Genomic DNA, 14,837 nt, shown 5'->3' with positions numbered 1-14,837 from the left:
GTCTCTCTTATGTGATAGTGACTTTGACAAATGGGCTTAGGCATTGTCAGATGGATTTACCCATGACGATGTTCCGTCCATCAACTGTGCTTTAGCGGTCATTAATAATCATTGGCTAGATTGATTCTTTCGTTTAAGATTTTAACATGAGGTCCGGGTGACGGCTCAGCCAGTGAGGTGCCTGTCTGGCAAGCAGGAGGACCAGAGTTTGGACCCTCAGAACATATATGAAAAGCTGAGCCTAGCTGCATGTGCCTGTGACCCTTGCCTTGAGAATTAGGGCAGCCAAGACAGACAACCATACAGCTCACTGGCCAGCCAGCCTAGCCAAACTGACGGCCTTCAATTTCAATGAGAGATCCTGTTTCAGAAAATAAAGATGGAAAATGATTGAGGAAAGACGCATAGTGTCTCAAGTTTTTGTTTACTTTATTGGTATCAAGAGTGATTGTATTTCATGGAGTGGTGCTTAAATCACATTTTTTTTTAAAAAAGTAGTTGGTTACCTCCCATAACATTTATACCATTATTGTACCAGTATATCTTGCAGGCAGATATCTGTTATTGACCACAGGGTTTACAACTGAGTGATATTTATGATTATTTTTCTCTTGTAGCATGCAGAGGAACTTTCAGTGTCATGAATCCTGGTCAGTAGGGGTAAAGCCTCTGGTTGGGCATTGTTTCAATTTTCCATGTCTAATAATAGAAAAAAGTAATTTCTTCAGCAATAGGTCCTTACCGTCAGGTTGTGGAGAGTAACCAGTGACCTTGGCAACAGTCTGTGATATTTGAAGGGGAATCAATGGACATCCTTGGCCAACAATGCAATAAAATGTAACTCCTCCCTGGCACTGGAAGTTAGACTTAGAGGGAGAAGATGTCTAGCTTGGGCTTTGTCCACCTGTTATATGGTGACTCCATTTAAATTCCTTTTATATATGTATATATTGTAGGAAGCTCCTACAGTAGTAAGTTTCCATATGGCTTCTCAAAGTGCCTCTGGTGTAAATTGTTTCTCCGAGTATTCCTTCTTTTACCCTGACTTCCCGTTTCCCTCCTCATTTAACCGTAGATTCCCCTTTATCTCTTTATAACAATAGATTCCAATTCTCTCTCCTTCCACTATATTCTAATTTCTCCTGGGAAGAGCCTCTCATCCTATTGCAGAATATTTGAGCAATCTGTGAAAAAATGTGTTGATGTTTTACCTTGCCTGTCTAAGGTACCTATTGGTTTAATAAACAGCTGAATGACCAATAGCTATGCAGGAGAGAATAGGTGGGACTTCGAGAGAGAGAGAGAGAGAGAGAGAGAGAGAGAGAGAGAGAGAGAGAGAGAGAGAGAGAAGAAGAAGAAGAAGAAGAAGAAGAAGAAGAAGAAGAAGAAGAAGAAGAAGAGAGAGAGAGAGAGAGAAGGAGAGAGAGAAAAGGAGAAAGAGAAAAGGAGAGAGAGAAAAGGAGAGAGAGGAACTTAGGATGAATCTCAGGATGCCAGTGAGTCATGAAGGGAGGCGGACACACAGAATGGAGGAGAGGTAAAAATCCACATGGCAGAACATAGATTAATAGAATCAGGTTAATTTAAATTATAAGAGCTCTGGGAACAAGCCTAAGCTAAAGGCCAAGCTTCATAATTAATAATAAGTCTCTATGCCACTATTTGTGGGCTGGAAGTCCCATAAGAAAGACTGACCACATCCTTCCCTTTGTCCCTTACCAGCTCCTTAACCTCCGTGGTTATTTTGATTAGAATTACATCTCTCAAGAGCGAGAAATTTTCTGCCTCCATCATCTTTTTTTTTAATTTATTTATTTATTAAGGATTTCTGCCTCCTCCCCGCAACCACCTCCCATTTCCCTCCCCCTCCCCCGATCAAGTCACCCTCCCTCATCTGCTCGAAGAGCAATCAGGGTTCCCTGACCTGTGGGAAGCCCAAGGACCACCCACCTCTATCCAGGTCTCCTAAGGTGAGCATCCAAACTGCCTAGGCTCCCCCAAAGCCAGTACGTGCAGTAGGATCAAAAACCCACTGCGATTGTTCTTGAGTTCTCAGTATTCCTCATTGTCTTCTATGTTCAGCTAGTCCGGATTTATCCCATGCTTTTTCAGACCCAGGCCAGCTGGCCTTGGTGAGTTCCCGATAGAACATCCCCATTGTCTCAGTGTGTGGGTGCACCCCTCGCGGTCCTGAGTTCCTTGCTCGTGCTCCGTCTCCTTCTGCTCCTGATTTGGACCTTGAGATTTCTGTCCCGTGCTCCTATGTCTCTGTCTCCTTTCATCACCTGATGAAGGTTAATATTCATGAGGATGCCTATGTGTTTGTCTTTGGGTTCACCTTCTTACTTAGCTTCTCTAGGAACATGCATTATAAGCCCAATGTCCTTTATTTATGGCTAGAAACCAAATATGAGTGAGTACATCCCATGTTCCTCTTTTTGGGTCTGGCTTACCTCACTCAGGATAGTGTTTTCTATTTCCATCCATTTGTATGCAAAATTCAAGAAGTCCTTGTTTTTTACTGCTGAGTAATACTCTAATATGTATATATTCCATACTTTCTTCATCCATTCTTCCGTTGAAGGGCATCTAGGTTGTTTCCAGGTTCTGGCTATTACCTCCTGAGGCTGAGAAGCTTCTGTAAAGCAAAGGACACTGTCACTAAGACAAAAAGGCAACCCACTTACTGGGAGAAGATTTTCACCAACCCCGCAACTGACAAAGGTCTGATCTCCAAAATATATAAAGAAATCAAGAAACTAGACCGTAAAAGGCTAATCAATCCAATTATAAAATGGGGCACTGAGCTGAACAGAGAATTCTCAACAGAAGAACTTCAAATGGCCAAAAGACACTTAAGGTCATGCTCAACTTCCCTAGCAATCAGGGAAATGCAAATCAAGACAACTTTAAGATACCATCTTACACCTGTCAGAATGGCTAAAATAAAAAACACCAATGATAGCCTTTGCTGGAGAGGTTGTGGAGAAAGGGGGACACTCACCCATTGCTGGTGGGAATGCAAACTTGTGCAACCATTCTGGAAAGCAGTGTTTCGGTTTCTCAGGAAATTCGGGATCAACCTACCCCTGGATCCAGCAATACCACTCTTGGGAATATACCCAAGAGAGGCCCTATCATACAACAAAAGTATATGCTCAACTATGTTCATGGCAGCATTGTTTGTAATTGCCTCCAACATCTTGAACATAAAATAAGAATAAGACATCTGCTTTCCTTTCCTCAAGAGGATATTAGGTGGGTGCCGAAACAAGTGACTTTACTCCATCATGATTGAGAAGTACCTGTTACAAGTTACAGTGTTCATTATTGGAGCTGGATTGAAATGAGGCTTTGGTTAGGATAGGAGTCATTCATAAGTAGCAGAAATGGCATGATGACGATGGTGGTACAGTGTTGAAGGGAGGAAAAGTAAATACGGAGGAGCTGAACACAATTCAAGCATCCAGGCATTCATCTTGGGTAAGTGCCTCTCATGCTCATGTTCCTTATGAAGCACCGTGTGAAATATGGATGACATTTTGCAGCTGATTGTTGGAGCGGATTATAGGAAATTTCTAATTAAAAGCCATTGGTTCACCTCTGAGCACAGTGATACGTATTTTAATCCCAGCATTCAGGAGGCAAAGCGAGGTGAATCTCTATGTTCCTGGCTACCCAGAGATACTTTGTGAGACCCTTTCTTTAAGGAAAAAAAAAGTCAGAAAAAGAAAGATCCATCGTCTCTGATTTATGCCCCAGAAAAGGTACCCGGATCGTTTCATGGTCCCTCTTGAATCTGAATTTCTCTTCCATATAGGCTATTTCTAAATCGTTTTGTAAGGTAATAACATTTTTATAAGCTGAGAAATCACCAAATTCAGGGTGCATCTCCAGGAAGTGCCAGATGACTTCTCCAAATTGTGACTTCCCACACATGCTGCAAGATGCTGTCAGAAGCATTTAACACGTATGCTGTCTTTCACTTCTGAGGGACATTTTCTTTTCAGAATACAAAATAATGTGAGACATTCTAAATGGTGCGTTTAATATATCAGTGCAAAGATAGATTAAATCTCAGCAATACTCACTATGCACATAACCTTACGGCTCCCTTAAAGCCCTCCTCGTTCTAAGATGGCAATACAAAAGTGTGGATTCTGTGAAATGAGAGGGAATGAAGATGAAAAATCTCTAAAAAGGATTCTTAAACCTTGAAGATGCTGCTGAGAGTTCTCGTTGGTCAGCATTGGGTTAGGTGTGAAGGGGGTCTGGAAACCATGTATAAATACTCTTTGTGTCTCTATGCATAAATAACCCCATAGGCAATTACCTTATAAAGAGAAAGGTACATTGTACCTCATAGTTCTGGAGCTGACATCCTAAAACCAGGCAACACTGTCCTTCTGGGTCTCTGGTCAGAGAGACACATCACAGAAGGAGTATACGATGGAGCAAACTGCTGCCTAGAAAGCCAGAAGGCTTAAAGAGAAACTAGATTTTCCAAAACATGCCCCCAATTACCTGAAGAAGGCATATCAGCCTTGAGTGCCTCCCCAAAGTGCCACCTTGGGGACTAAGGTTTCAGTACATGGCTCTTTAGAGACCCTGGCAATATTCAAATCACAGCATATTATTTAGCCAAAAAATAAACAACCACACACACACAAAAAAAAAACCCACCAAAATCTATTGCTTTGTCAAGGGTTGGGAAATAATACAGATTAAATCCAGGTCCAAATCCAAAGCCCCAAAGAGCCACATCAGAAAAGCATAGTGGGTGCAAATGCAAAAATAGAAAAGTTAGAATAAGAACCAGGACTTGGCTCCAGAGAGCACCAGTCTGGGGGCTTGGGTAGCATATGTGAAACATCAGAGCAGACGCCAGAGCCCCCTGAACAAAGCAAACCAAGGCACACAAGACCAGATAGCTCAAGAGAGAAAGGATTTCTTCTATTGTTGTAGGGAGATCAGGGCCAACAGGGTTACCTAGAGTGATTAGCGGGGGGGGGGGGGGGGGCAGCCGAGTTGAGGATTTTCTTTAAGCACAAGGGGTTATCTTAGTTATTTAAGGGAACGACCTCACCTTCAACGACGTAGGCATCAGAATAACACTGTGAAGGGGATGAGCGTAGAAATGGGTGAAGCCTGCCCTTCATGAAGCCTCCCAAGTGTAGAGCCTGCAGACCTCAAGACCCTTTGTTTGATATTCAAGATGGAACCAAAGCATTTGGAGCATGGAAATGGGAGTATGAGATGTTACAAGACTGTAAGGAGGGGAATACCCACATCAGACCAACATTCAGTAGCGGAAGACTCATAGGCAAGGCCAAGAACTACAGTGACCAATGATAAGAAGCCAAATCCTTGGAGGATTATAATCCCCAGTGCAGTTCCTGGGGAAATGTAAGGCCAAGGCTGATGAGTGTTCACAAGAGAGAAAAGTAGGATCAGCCACTTGAAAGAGGAGCATCTTCAAGCACCGTGCCTGTCCGAGTGCCCTCTCTTGGGCTGCCTCAAAGAGATGATTCAACAGAATAGCTGACAGCAATTTCAGCCTCCAAGTTACTGCGCAAAGAACATATGTGGAACTGTGAAAACAGGTCAATGTTATAAACTGTCTGGCGAGGCCTCAGCTGGCAAAGCTTCCATCCAGTCCTTCAGGCCTCACGCCATCCTTCTCTGACTGCTGGGTAACCCGAAAGACTGCCCTGTACACAGCATTCTACTTAGGGATACTTTGAGATGTCTCAGGGCATCACTTAGAGGGTAACAAGTGGAAGGAGCGTGTTTATTCCTGCAGCATTGACCCTGCTAAGCTGCTGTCTCCACACAAGCCCAGCTTCTACCTGATCCTGGCTCAGCAGATTCTCTAATGCTTGCTTTTATTCTGTCTCACCTCCCCCCCCACCCCGTTCTCCTTCCTTTGCTTTCTCCTTCCTTTACTTTCTACACATGTACATATCAAGGCTTATACTTCCATGTGTGTGCACGTGTGCGCACACACACTTACACACACACCTACTAACCACCCCCTCACCTTTTAAGTCCAGGTATTGTCAAATACCTGCCATTAGCCAAAGGTCCTGAGACATCCTTTACTTTTTTTTCCTGTGCTTTACCTATGTATGGATCCAATAATAAGCTCTGCTCAGTGCCTAACTCTGCAAGCACCATGCATGGGCTTCTTAATGGGCTCTACCCTCAACTAACCACTAACGAAGAAGTTGGTTTTGTGTTTCCCTGTGTGCAGAGTGAATTTTTTTAAAAAGAGGAGCTGGTCAAGCAATCTCCTAGCTGGTGATGGAAACTAGAGAGCAGGATGTCTCCTGGTGAGAGTGGTGGAAGCAGTTGAAAGCTTAGCAAAGAGCTGGGACCCCCTGCTTCCCGACCATGCTACAAGGATAACGAGAAAAATCAGCAAGAGACGGCCGCAGGCTGTGTCTCACTAGGAAGCATTCATACAGGCTCTCTTAGCCAGGCAGGTCCAGGCCTGCCCACCCACCTCTCTCAGTGGGTCAGCTATGGCCAGAACATTGGTGCTCCAGCTCTACGTGATGGTCAGAAGCAAAGCAACCTGAGATGTGACTTCCCGCTGCTCTTACCGTTAGGTAAAGCTCCTCTCCCTGCTGCTGGGGTGGGGGTGAATTACCGGCTGCTAGCCCCACATATGTTCAGGCATCAGTTCAAAGAAAAGGAACCAGTGGCTTGTTGGAGAAGCACTTTTCTCAAGCCCACCCTCCCCTTCCTAATCTGCCGTGTGAATTTCTCAGCTTGTCCTGGTTTCCTGAGACTTGGTGGGACTCTTGATGTCTCCAGCTCTAGGGACTCCCACAAGAGACTCCGATGGGCAGAGAGGAGAAAAGTGACTCAGCAGTAGGCACTCCTCCACAAGTCACTGTTGGGTTTCCTCTTCTCTCTCAGCTATTGGCCCATGCATTTAATTGGGGGCTCGCTTACAGGTTTAGTCCATTATCATGGCGGGGAACATGGAGACATGCAGGCGGGTGCTGGAGCAGTGGTTGAGAGCTACGTCTTGATCCATGGAGAGGAAAGGGATGGTGAGGGAAGGGAGAAAAGAAGAGAAAGAGATGCTGGGTCTGGAGTGGACTGATGAACCTCATAGTCCACTTCCAGTAAAACACTTCCTCCTAAACCACACCTCCTAACCCTTCTACCGCACACTGCCATGCTTTCCAACACAATGATACTGGGCTAAACCTCTGATGCTGTAAGCCAGCCCCAATTAAATATTTTCCTTTTAAGAGTTGCCGTGGTCATGGTGTCTCCACAGAAACAGAAACCCCAGCTAAGACAGTTACTCTAAAACTGGAACCGATTCCACATTGGAACATGAAATATGGGGGTGATCTAAATCTGTGCTTTTGGGCCATGGTCACTCAGACTTGGTTCTAAAATAAACTATCTCATGTTCTCTGAGATGAGAGCAACGATTTTCAGTCTCCACGGAAAAACACCCAAGTATGTCTATGGAGCGGGGGAGGCCCATGATAAATGTGGGGTATACCAACCCAGGTGTAATGATTCTGGCAGGCAAGGGACCTCGGCGGGTGAAAGCCAGAGGCCTCACGGAGGTTGAGAGACAAATGCAGGCAAAGCTTAAGTGAAGAGTTTTATTGAGATAAAAGGATGGGGGAGGGAAGAGAAAAAGAGAGTAAGAGAGTGAGACATAGAGAGAGAAAGAGACAGAGGGAGAGAGAGAGGGGGGGGGAGAAGAAAGGGAAGTAGGCAGAGTTTTGCTTTTTAAAGAGACAGGATAATGCCTGCCCTGCATCCAGGCTTGACACAAGGTCCTCCTGGGGCGGGTCCAGGTTCGTCTGGATGTTAACATTCCTCTCCTCTTTATTTACTAAAAAAAAAAAAAAAGTGAGGAGTTAGGTGTGGCAGGTTAGGGAAATGAGGGCATTGAGTTCTCGAGACTACTTCCAGCTGATTAGGAGACCTGGGAATGGGGTACTGGCCATTTCTTAGGATATATGGCTGTTTCTCTTCATTGTCCAGGTTATATGGAGCAGTCTGGTACCTCTTGGACCTGACAAGATGTTGGCAGAGCAGAGGACAAGGTTAAATTTAGGGAAAATATTTTCCATAGGTCCTGGTGATTGAAGGGGCAGATGTTAGGACCAGGGAAAGATGAGGAGGCTTGAACTGTTTAAAGCCTGTGCATCTGACTCATTTGAGGCAATCCTGCATGTTGACTCCCTGGAACTTACAAGAACTCTTAGTGTTTGTGAAAACATGAGTTTTAGACACACTAGCATTTCCACTGTTGATAATCTGTACTGAAACTTGCTTTGTAGAAATGGCTGCATACTCAGAAATGATTTTGGTTGAAAGTATTAACACTCTTCCTTCCACCTGGAAGACTGTGACAGATGTTTTTAGCACAATGAAAAGTACCTTTGAATTCTGTAGTTAGAAAACTACCAAAGGGAATTTAAAGTCTTGATCTTGTAGTTATGATCGTTTAGTGGTATAGTATGGTGCTCTGTACTCTGCCAGAGATGGATTGATAGCTTATCAGAACTTTTTGATTAATATTAAGGCTATGAACTGTAGCATCATGAGAGAGAAACCTGACAACTTGCATTTGTACACCTTACAGCACTTTCTTATGCCCAGAAACCTTCTTAGACCATGGGCTGAGGTCCTGGACCAAGTGCAAAGGAGAAAGCAAGTGGGATACAGCATCCGTATCTCTCAGCTTCCTGACCGCACACATGATGTGGCCAGCCACCTCAAGTTTGTGCCAATAGGCCTTCCTTGCCGTGATGAATTACGCTCTCAAACTGTAAGCCAAACCGAATCCTTCCTTGCTCTGGCTGTATCTTGTCAAAGCAATAAGAAAGATGACGGATACAGAAAACAGGCACTGATGCGTAGGGCTGAAACAGGAAAACTGATTGTGGTTCTCAGGCCTTTGGAGCTGATTTACAACAAGACTGGGGCAGAGTTTGGAGCTGCAGGCTAGAGATGCCCCGAGCACTGTAAGAAGGGCTCCGGGGGCCACTTCCCTGGGTCTTTAGAATTACCAGAGTGTTGAGACAAATGCAGACAGTAGAGGCCTAACAGAAAAGGTTTCTGAGGGGAGCAAAAACTCTGTCAGGAGTTTTTCTAGACATCATTCATGGCAAACAACCTGCCTGAATTCTGCATGTGTCCTGAGAACTTAAGTGAAGCTGAAATAAAAGGCAGTGGACTAATTTATCAGGTAGCGGAAATCTCAAAACAGGATCATGTTCAGGTTGTCAAGGCTGCAGCTCACAGTTCTCATCCAGCGTGAGAGAGAAACAGTGAAGCAGAAATGCGTGAAAAGAATGTCCACCTTGAGAGGAAAATGATGTGAGCTGGTTTCTAAACAGAAAACGTGGTCTTGGAAGCAGCTGTGATAGTTAAAAGATTAGCATCACTAAAGAGAAACCAAGTGCTCTCTGCACTGGAATAGTAGAGAGGAAGACTCAAGAAGAGGATTTGAACTTCGAACACTCCCCTAGACTATGGGGATGTCTAGAGATAGACAGCCTGCATTTTGCTTTATGGGGCTTTGAAGGCAGGAGTTGGATGTTACGAGTATTGTGTTTGGATGCCCAGGGCCAAGTTACTAGGCTTGCCCACTTGATATACATCTAGGTATATGTCTATGAGAGTGTTTCCAGAACGATTTAACAGAAGAAAGAAGACACGATCAGAATGTGGATGGCAGTATCCCACAGGTTAGGGTCCCAGGCTAAAGAAAAAGGAGAAAGAGAAAGCAGGTGGCCATTAGCGTTCATCTCTCTCTGTTTCTGTCTGTGCATATAGCATGACATACATATAGTATATATGAAGATACATATAGTATCTCATGATCCTGCCACCATGGGCTATGTATCCCTTTGAATCGTAAGCCAGAATATACCCTGTTAGGTGGCTTCTTTTAAACATTTGCTTATAGCAACAAGGAAAGCAACTAATACAGAACTGGGGAAGTGACCTACTACTGGACAAGGCCATGCCTGACCCCATGTTTCTCTCATCTCAGAAAAGAACACAAAAATAAAGATAAAACACCAGCATGTTGGGAAAGACGGTGGATATTAGTATATTACTGCCATGTGTCGTTTACTGATAGGGATAAGCACTAAAATATGCAGTGTTAAACAATTTGATGATTCTGAAAATATCATAGAACATACGATTGCACAACCCTAAATGGTATCTTACTATACAGACAGCCACGGCACACACCTAGGCTGTAAGAAGTGTCCATGCACACCATCCTGGAGTTTCTAGGGCCACGATGAACAACAGGTTAAATCAAGCATGAGAGAAATTTTGCAATTAAGAGAGGAAGAAAGCAGGAGACGTGTCAGACTGTTCCTGATGTAAATTGGAATCATGTTTTATAGTCAATTGATCGTTACCAGAACTAGAAGGAGTATACTGTGAAAGAATGATAAAAACATGCAGCATGATAAATACATACACTGATCACACAGGACTTTATCATGTGATAACTACGTAAACCAATCACACAGGCCTTTATCGTCTTCAGGTATTATGCTGTACATTATTGCGTGTGCTGTACCTTTCTGCAGACGGATTGCTAGAGGCGTGTTCACACCGTCATCATGACAAGCTTGTGAGTAATTCACTGTGATCAAGGTCTGACGCTATGGTGGCTATGACATCACTAGGCAATAAAAGCCTTTCCGATCTGCTCCACCCTCCTAGGACCAGCACCGCACATGCAGTCCCGCTGATTATCGATTGAAGCACCATGCACATGCTTCCCCAGGGAGACCTAACAGAAATCTTCCTGTGGTTCCCTTTCGACTTCTGGTTTGGAAAATAAATGACTTTCAGTTTTCAAGTTGACCCTTAGTGAATTTGAAAAGGGGGCATACCTTTGGGAAGTTCTTGTTAAATAAAATATTTTTAGTTGATATTCTCCTTTCTCAATTTATGAAATTTATGATTTCATGTGTGTGCAATGTCGGCTATAGAGGGTTGGTTTGTACAGGGTACATGTATGTGCTGTACAATGTGCATGCCAGACAGCTGTGAGGATGAATTAGGTAGCTTATCTAGCCCATGGGAATTTAAGACGGCTGGAAAATGTAAGCAGCTAGTTTAAAAAGTCTAGCGACTGCAATGGTAGGAATACATGTAAGAGAGGAGTGGGTGTGTTTCACACATGAAATATAAATAACTTCCTGCAGGTCAGATTGTGATTTTTGTGGATCCAGTTCCTCAATTTTTTTCTTGTGCTCAAATATTTTTGTTTATTGAATCAAGATTTTTTTCCTTTTAATTTTTAAAAAATCCTTCTCATTTTAACTGTTTGGAAAGGAATGTGCTACACATTTTTTTCCACTCCCCTTTCCTCCTCCCCTCTCATTTTCCACCCTCATCCCTGCCCCTCATGCTCCTAATACTCAGGAAATCTCATCTTTCTCCCTTTCTTAGGTGGATCCGTGTATGCCTCTCTTAAGGTGGTCTTTGCTACCTAGGTTCTCTGGGGTTTGGGCCTGTAGGCTGGTTGTCCTTTGCTTTATATCTAATATCTACTTATGAGGAGTACATATTTTTTTACACCTGAATCAGTGATTCCATTTAATAGAAGAGAAATATAAAATCTAAAATGGTTACATTACTGTTTAAATTCATAGTGCAAGGGGCTGGAGAGATGGCTCAGTGGTTAAGAGCATCGCCTGCTCTTCCAAAGGTCCTGAGTTCAATTCCCAGCAACCACATGGTGGCTCACAACCATCTGTAATGAGGTCTGGTGCCCTCTTCTGGCCTGGAGACATACACACAAACAGAATATTGTATACATAATAAATAAATAAATATTTAAAAAAAATAAAAAATAAACTCTTAAAAAAAATTCATAGTGCAAGTGTTATAGCTCTGGAGGGAAAGTTATCCTGACTGCCAGAAGTCAGGCTATACCTACAACTATAAAAGAAAGGTAGTCTGGATATCTGCAGCTGTGTAGAGAAAGATACCCTGATTTGATGTGGGAGTCCCTTCTGTGTGCTGTGATTATCATTATTGAATAAAGAAACTGCCTTGGCCTGTTGATAGGGCAGAAGTTAGGTAGGCAGGAAAAACTGAACTGAATGCTGGGAAGAAGAATGGCACAGTAAGAGAGATGCCATAGAGCCACCGGAGACAAATGCTGGAAATTTTACCCAGTAAGTCACAGCCATGTGGCCATACACAAATTAATAGAAATGGGTTAAATTAACATGTAAGAGTTAACCAGTAATAATCCAGAGCTAATGGGCTACAGAGTGATTTAATTAATACAGGATTTGTGTGGTTATTCCAATATGTAAGCTAGCCAGGCAGCTGGGAACCAAACAAGTGACCTCCCTACAACACTGATTGTCAGAAGTCTGGCTATACCTACAGCTGGGAAGGGAAGATATCCTGTGATGTGTGATGTGCCTTCTGTATGCTGTGAACATGTTTTCATGCAGTTTCCGGAGCCATCTAGACCCAAATAGTCACACAGAAAATATATTAATTACAACACTGTTTTACCTCAAGATGATTATTAACTAATTCTTACATCTTAAACCATTTCTATTAATGTCACCACAAGGCTGTGGGTTATCGGTAAGGTTCTGTTCTGGCATTTTTCTGCTTCAACAACTACATTGCATCTCTTTTACTCCACCTACTCCCTCTATATATCTCTTCCAGCCTGACTATTCTGCCCTGCTGTAGGCCAAAGCAATTTTTTTTATAAACCAATGGTAATAAAACATGTTCACAGAGTTAGTACATATTTGTCTTTCTGGTTCTGGGTTACCTCACTCAGGATGACTTTTTATAGTTCCATCCAATTGCCTGCAAATTTCAAGATGTCATGGATTTTTACCACTGAGTAGTACTCCATTGTGTAAATTTACCACATTTTCCTTATCCATTCTTCGGTTGAGGGACATCTAGTTTGTTTCCAGGTTCTGGTTATTATGAATAATGCTACTGTGACCATAGTTGAGCACATGTCCTTGTGGTATGAATATATACCCAAGCGTGGTATTGCTGGGTCTTGAGGTATAGTAATTTCCAATTTCTGAGAAATAGCCATACTGATTTCCAAAGCAGTTGTATACAAGTTGGCAATCCCATCAGCAATGGAGGACTGTTCCCTTTACCCCACATCCTCTCCAGCATAAGCTGTTATCAGAGGTCTTGATCTTGGACATTCTGACAGGTGTAAGATGGAATCTCAGAGTTGTTTTGATTTGCATTTCTATGATGACTAATGATGCTGAGCATTTCCTTAAGTGTCTTTCAGCCATTTGAGAGTCCTCTGTTAAGAGTTCTCTGTCTAGATTTGTAACGCATTTTTGTTATTGGATTATTTGGTCTCTTGATGTTTAGTTTCTTGAGTTCTCAGTATAATTTGGAGACCAGTTCTCTGTCAGATGTGTGGTTGGTAAAGATTTTTTTCCCAATCTGTAGTTTGCTGTTTTATCTTGTTGGTCATGTCCTTTGCTTTACAGAAGTGTCTCAGTTTCAGGAGGTTCCATTTATTAATTGTTGCTCTCAGTGTCTGTACTACTGGGATTATATTTAGGAAGTATATTTAGGTCTCCTGTACCAATGTGTCCAAGGCTATTTCTCACTTTCTCTTCTGTGAGGTTCAGTGTAGTTGGTTTTATATTGAGGTCTTTGATTAATTTGGACGTGAGTATTGTGCATGGGGATAGGTATAGATTTATTTGCATTCTTCTACATGTCGACATCCTATTATGCCAGCACCATTTGTTGAAGATGCTTTATTTTTTTCCATTGTATAGGTTTAGCTTCTTTGTTAAAAATCAGGTATTCATAGGTGTGTGGATTGATATCCGGGTCTTCGATTTGATTTCATTGGTCCACCTGTTTTTATGCCAATACCAAGCTGTTTTCATTAATATAGCTCTATAGTAGAGTTTGAAGTCAGGTATGGTAGCACCTCTAGAAATTCCTTTATTATACAGGATTGTTTTGACTATCCTGGGTTTTTTGTTTTCCCATACGTAGTTGAGTATCATCCTTTCGAGGTCTGTGAAGAATTTTGCTGGAATTTTGATGGGTATTGCATTGAATCTGTAGATTGATTTTTTTTTCAGTTCCTCGATTTTTTGGTACTTCCCCATAAAGATATATCTGTGTCCTTCGGCTTTGAACTTGGTCCCTGTAGCTTCATGATAGACCAGAGCAGAAGTGATGCCATGCACTTTCCAAGCCCAAGCCTTAAGGAGCTTGTAACCTCTACCTCTCATTTTTGAGGTCACTGGCTCTTAGAAACCACCACTACTGCTAAAGGAAGCAAAGAGTAAGTACCCCACCTTGGGATAACATGTAGTGACACTGAGCTTCACCAAGACAGGGCTCTTGGAAGCTCTCCCCCTGCCTCACCTCTCATTCCAGTTTCTACCAGGGTCTGCTGGATGCCACCAAGTTCTGCAGATCTCTCTGGGGTCTCATGAAAATGTACTCAGTAACTGCCTAGGACAGGAGTAAGGTGAAGGTTCAACTGGGACCAGGAGATAGTTTCCCTTTTACATATAGTCCAAGCTCATTTCCATGTGACCCCACCTTTCCTTTTTCACAACATGCTGCTATCAGAGTACTGGGTTCCTTACATGGCAACTCACTTCCCACAGCGTGGCTGTCCAGAAGAGCAAGACAGGAGCAGAAAAACTTCTCATCTCCTAGGTTTAAAAGACTTGCAACTGTCAGTCCAGATTTGACAAAGAACCAGCCAAGGGCATGGCTCACTGAAAGTTCATCTCCAAAGACCAGATGGTAGCTTGGTTATTATCTTACAG

General features: G+C 42.9%; 1 long non-coding RNA gene across 2 annotated transcripts in view; it reads right to left on the bottom strand.

Moving 5' to 3' along the window:
* Positions 1 to 2,470: 2,470 nt before the first annotated feature.
* Positions 2,471 to 14,837, bottom strand: part of LOC142854549 (uncharacterized) — a 50,489-nt gene continuing 38,122 nt past the window's right edge. Inside the window, exon 4 of one of the 2 annotated variants that reach the window (XR_012911343.1) lies at positions 2,471 to 2,638. This is a non-coding gene — a long non-coding RNA (uncharacterized LOC142854549). Of the gene's footprint in view, positions 2,639 to 7,664; positions 7,871 to 14,837 lie in introns of those variants that run through there. The other variant, XR_012911342.1, reaches the window with a different exon arrangement.

The sequence above is a fragment of the Microtus pennsylvanicus genome, chromosome 7, assembly GCF_037038515.1.
Source record: "Microtus pennsylvanicus isolate mMicPen1 chromosome 7, mMicPen1.hap1, whole genome shotgun sequence".
Classification (NCBI taxonomy): domain Eukaryota; kingdom Metazoa; phylum Chordata; class Mammalia; order Rodentia; family Cricetidae; genus Microtus; species Microtus pennsylvanicus.
The sequence above is the reverse complement of the archived record's forward strand: the minus strand, read 5'-3'. Positions and strand labels throughout refer to the sequence as shown.